Below are 6000 nucleotides of genomic sequence, written 5' to 3'. Positions count from 1 at the left end.
GGTGGGAGTCCTGGTGCTCTGGGAGGAAGGCTCGATACCCAGGAGCCATTGGCATCACATCTGTCAGGCTGGCGCTCCAAGCGGGTGCTGCGGGCATGGGCCCCAGGAGGCAGAGAGGAGGGGTAGGGGTGTTTCTGATGTCGCTGTCCATCTATAGCTCAGCTGTGGGAACTGGTTGGATTGTGAGGTGGTTAGTCCTGTTCCAGCCTGGGAACGTGAAGTGGTGGAGGGAGAGGCCAGGCAAGTGCCCAGAGAGCTTCTAAGAGCCAAGAGAAGAGGTTGTGCCACCGCTCCCCAGGGAGACTTTTTGGGCTGGCAGGCCAGCCTTTTGTTGGAGCACTGAAGAGGCAAGGGGACCTGGCAGGAGGCGGGCGGGTGCTGGCAATGAATGCCCAGGGAGCCTGGCACGGGCTCTGGTGTTGTGTGGAGTGGGGGAGGGTGGCAGTGCCTCTTGCCAATCTGGTTGAGGCTTGTGCCAGGAGTGAGAAGGGAGGAGGCAAGATGTTGGGTGTGAGAGTGTGTGAGTGTGTGTGTGTATGAGAGAGAGAGTTGTTTGGGAACACAGACTTTTTTCTGCCAGGACCTCCTTCCCTTTCCCTCTTAGGCATGGGGAGTAGAGCGACAGACGGAGAGAGGCGTGAGGACACAAAGGAGAAAGCACGCCATTGCCAAGACCCCAAGGAAGGAGGATGGAGAGGCTGGCAGTCCTGCCTGGCCCCCAGCCAGTTTCCTGCTAAAGATGGCCAGATCCTCTCGCCTGGTCTGTATATGTTACTCTGCGGGCGTGGCGGGGGAGGGAAGGGCTTGCTTGCTAGCCGGGATCTGGAATGAGAAGGGCACCTTGCTGCGGATCCCATTTGGACGCTCCACTCTAACAAGTGAGATGTCTGGTCTTCTCCCTAGGGCCCTCTGCCCCTCCCCACCTCCCTGCACCCCAGCCCTGTTTCATCTCCATCACCACCTGGGTCCTACTGCTTGGCACCCAACCAAGTAGATGCCGCCACGCTTGGCAGCGCTGCACTGGCACGTGAACGGCATCCCAGACCCTGGCACTGCAGCAAACCCAAAGCCGCCGAACATGCTCACGACCGCCACTTGGCGGCAGGGAGAGGGGTGCACACAGGCATGCCAGGTACTGGGTGGAGCCCTGCTGTGGGGCAGCGCAAGGATGGCCTCCACAGCGGGGCTGAATCTGAGCCCTCTAGTCAGCCCCGACTCCGCCTTCCTCCCAGCCAGAGCCCCCTGCCTTCTACCTCCACCACCTCCAAGAAAGGGGTTGAGGTGGTGCCACTATCCATATCTGAGCAGAATTCCGAGGGAAGCTAGAGCATGGAGGGACCAGGGCACGTTCAAGAGTCACGGCCAAGGCGCCAGGCTGGTGGACTCCACTCCTGTCTAGGGAGCAAGGACAGAAGAAAAAAAATCTAACAGGGCAAATGAGATCCCGGAGAGAGGCCAGCCAGCTCTGTTGTCACAAAGATGGTCCCAGAAGAGACTTGCAGGGAAAGACAAGAAAGAGGGAGGGGCCCTCAGGCCTTGCTGCTGCATCGTGGGGCGGGTGGTGCCTGGGTGGATTTCGTTCTGCCCTGTATGTGTGATTGGCTGATCTGTGGTTGATTTGAACCGGTTCTTTCTCCCTTGCGATAAGGCCCATATTCGATAACAGTCCTAGAAAGATGGAGAGATGATCAAGGCCTAGAGTGGTAGAAAGGCATAGGGAAGACAAAGGCACCTTGAACTTATCCTTCCAGAAAGACCACTCTGTGAGATTTTGTGTTTACAAATTTCTCCTTGGCTTCCCAGTTCAAGGTGGACAGATTTTTCTATTTTTGAAGTGCACTCTTGGAAGAGAGACCACAGATCAGCAATGAGCCCTCCGGGGTAGAATGGAAGGCTCTTAGGAGCAGAACCCCAGCATCTGTGGTAACAGAGACTGTCCCTGCACCTCCGATGCAGGGCCACCAGCAGTCCTGCTAAATTGGACTATGGGCCTCCATGTAGCAGGTTGGGCTTTCCTTGCTTCCTGGGTAGTCAGTTACTAGGAAGGTCTTCAAGTAGAAGAACTGGCGGCTCTGGATGATGTCATGGGAGCTTGGGTGGCTCTAATGAGGGTAGGAACTGCCCAGAGGCGAGTAAAGCCATTGCCCGGGCTGGGGGTATTCTGATTTCAGCATCTCTGGAAGTGGACGCAGCTTCAGAAGGTGGTTTCCACAGCAGAGGAGAAAACAGGGAGGACTCAGCCAAGGGGGCGAGTGGGTGATGCCTGTAACTTTTTTCCTGTTCAAGAACAGTCACCATGAGCAAAAGACACAGACTTCCAAATGTCAGGGTAATGAGGAAGACAATCTGAGGTGATGCTAGCCCCCTGTGGCAGCCCTGGGTGTAGCAGGGTTGAGCCTTGGATGCTGGAAAGTGGTGACAGGTCACAGATGTCTGTGGGGCTAAACAATATACATCAGACACTCAGACTTCAGAAAGCAGAATCACTTCAAGCCTGCAGAGAGGTTATGCTGCAGGCTGACTTAGTTGGTCTGCGGTGTGGTCTAGAAATGTGCATTTAAGACGAGCTCTCAGGTGACTGTGATGCAGAGGGACAAAACTCTTGAGAACACTGTCCTAAGAGATGGCAGTCACCTTAGAGGACAATTAATCAGGTCTGGATTTCCCATGTCTTTTGCATCTTCCTTCATCCTCCCCAACCATTTTTGTGTCCTTATGTGGTCACTGTGGTGGGATATACGTATTGTGGGCTGTGGGGATGTGTGTTTTAGGTGGGGGCAGCAGGAGGAAAGGGAGAGATTATGAGGTCAAATCAGGTAGATTGAACTTGTGAGAACTAGGTTTCTCACTGGCAGGCATTATTGCAGAAGAATCCCTCAAGGGACGCTTTCAACCCCCAGGTTTGATGGTTGGCTGCCCTGTTTCTGAAACCTCCCCACTGAGAACCCCTTAGGTTAGTGTTGTCGGGAGATGGCTGTCTGTGGCACAGGCAGTTGGGTGTGGCCCGTGCAGCTCAGTACGGGCTGGGCCTCTTTCTGGAGGCAGGTGAGGGTCCCTGGAAGTGGAAGCAGGGCTCGGCAGAGGCCAGGGCTTTGTGAGTTGCAGCCGGTGCGGCTGTTTGGGCACTTGGCGGGGCTCTCCTGGTTTGAGCACAGTGGAGGGCAAGCTGGCAGAGAGGACATGCTGCAGGCTGGGATATCAGGGAGGGCCAATAGATGTGGACAGTGCTGAGCTCCTGCTGATGACTTGTTCCAGGCTTTCAGCCACTGTCTGTGTAAGAGTCTGTATGGCCAGGGTGGGTATGAGTCAATGCTGGTCAACTTCCCCCCGCCTCACTGTCTTTCTGGTCCACTGATAATCCACCTGCTTCTCTGCTAGCCTCTATCAGACACCTCACCGTGGCTGGGAGCTGCAGGAAGCATGAGGCTCAGACTGCTGACAGGGAATAATGCCGTTGACCCCTTGTCTCTCCTTTGTCTGAAGGCTGTGGGGATTCTCTACACGAAGGAAAACGGTGGGGTGTGTTCTCACTCAATTTTATGGTCTTCTCAGAGTTTATGTCTTTCCCTGGGAGGCTTCCTCTGAGGATCATTTCCCATCTTGCTCTAAATTTAATGAGTGGTGGTCTAGGTCTTCTACAGACATCCTCTCTGGGTTTTCTTTCATTTGATCTTTTCATGATGTAGCCACGCTATAATGCTGTAACCCCTTGAGGCTGGGACACTAGACTTTCTTATCAGAGCCAGAGCTTCATTGGAATCAGGGCATTTCTTCCTTACTCAATCCTCTAGGAATGACATCCTGAGGGCTTACAAGTTTCTTATTAGTTGCTCCCCAATACCTGGCCCTTCCTGTAACACAGGCTCCCAGCCCAGTTTACCCCTGTGTTTTCCCTGGAGTTTCTCTCTGGTTTCTCTTCTACCTCCCTCTTCACAGCAGAGTTTAAGGTCCTTTCCATGGATTAGTGGTCAACATTTGGTCACTCCTCCTGATACTGGTTACATTTCTCTGTATATAAGCTTTTCTGAGTTAGTGTGTGAAGAAAACGACTGTGTACTGGAGGGTGTTTCTACTTAACGGGAGGGCAGTTGGTGACTCTGGGGCATGGCCCTTGAGCCTGTAAGCCCGTGCAGCCTCTCCTTGCTGGCATCTGTGTGTGTCCATGCAGCTTTCCACATGGCTCCAGTGCTGTTTCTGTAGGTGTGCTTGCTTGTTCTGTTGGTGCCGTTGCGTTTGCAGCATGCTGTATTTCAGGTGTCTGTGTCTATACGGGGGTGAATGATTAGATGGCCGAGTGATCAGAGTGACCGAGGCTTGGGGAAACAGTGACGTGGTCTGAAAGCCCTGAATATGGTGAAGGAACAAACAGAAGGAGTTAAGCAGGTGGGTGCCACTGTGCCAGGGGGAACTGGCTTTCTTGGCTCTTGTGCGTGCTTCTGTAAGTTGGTGCCAGGGGCCAGAGGGTCAGGGAAGAACAGCTCTCTCTGTGGTCCTCTTGCAGACTGACCCATTTGGCCAACAAGTCTTCAGATTTTCTTATGTTCTTCTACAGACTTTGATTTTTGCTCCTAGTTGAGAATTGGGTACCTAAGCCATCCCCACATAGGCTCTGGCTTAGAGCAAAGACAGCTAAGATCACAATAAGCAGGATGGACCAGAATTTGGGTGCTTTAGGACTTATGTATGTCAGAAACCCTAGGCCTTTGCCCCAAGCCATGGAAGACCAATCTTACGAGCCATTGATTGAGGCTCACTCTAGAGCTGGGGGAGGGGTGGGGTGGGTACTACAGGATGTGGTGGACGTGCTGTATCCGCTACAGGAGTGGGTGTACTGCCCACACAAGTTGGTCTACTGCTTCACAGAAGCTACACGGTTTAATCTGGGCAGTTTGGCGTTCACCTGTAGCACTCTTCACGGGGCCATGCCGACTCAGCCTCTCTCCACAGAACTACCCACTCATGTAATCTCCAGAGCATAAGTGGAGGACTTGTCTCGGGAAGGGGTTGGGGAGGAATGCTTCACGCCACTGGGAACATGGAATGGCACCTTCCAGAAAGAAGCATGTTGACTAACTTTAGTCAGCAGTTGGCCAGACTCTTGTGTCCCCAGATTATAGGATTCCTGGTAAGGACAGCTCCATAGTCAGCTCCAGTTCACAACTGTGAACGTACATGGTGTCTCCGCACCAGGGAATCTCGGTGTAAGAAATTGTGTTGAAGAGCAAGAGGAGGATGAATCTGTGGCTATATTAACTCCTGGAGAAAATATTCATGGTTCAAACTAAAGCCAACCTACCCTGGCTGTAAATCCCTAAAATGTATGATACCACACCTCTAATCATGCCACACCAGGTGTTTGCCAGTGTGTTTTTAAAAATATTTCCTTTTTTCTTCTAATTTTTGTTTGTAACTTTTATACACAAATAACATTCCCAGAAAGCACAGAGTGAAAGAGCTTCTTTCCTCATATACATGCTGCTAAGAAAATAATTTTATACACAGAATTTCAACAGGAGAGAACAAAGGATAGGAGGTGTGCATGAGAGAAAAGTAGAAAGGTGGGGAAAAGGGAAAAGTGGGGGCTGCAAGAGAGAGCCCATGGTTGGGCAGTTTCACTCCTCTTGCCTGCATTTGTAACTGGTGTATTTAGCATCATAAGGATAACTAATCCACCCAACCCCTGATTTGCTAGAGTTGGAGCTTTTAGTTTCAGAAATGAAAGGGCCCAGAAGTGAGTCACAGAACATAATAGGGACTGGGGACCGAGCAGTTTTCCCTCCCCTTCTCCCCTCCTATCTTTTCTGCACATGAGCCACTGTTTCAGCATGAATATGTTCGAGGAGTGACTGACAGACCACAAGATCAGTCCCAGGGCTGGCTGGATGAGCGTGTGTGTATGAAATGGAGAATGGTGGCAGAAGCAGCCTGAAGGGAGCATGTGGAAGGAATCCACCTAGAAAGGGGAGGTCTTAGGGGCAAGGGTTGGAGAAGCCATCTGGA

Source organism: Ovis aries, chromosome 7, assembly GCF_016772045.2.
Source record: "Ovis aries strain OAR_USU_Benz2616 breed Rambouillet chromosome 7, ARS-UI_Ramb_v3.0, whole genome shotgun sequence".
In the NCBI taxonomy this organism is placed as follows: Eukaryota; Metazoa; Chordata; class Mammalia; order Artiodactyla; family Bovidae; genus Ovis; species Ovis aries.
Note: the sequence above shows the minus strand (reverse complement) of the source record.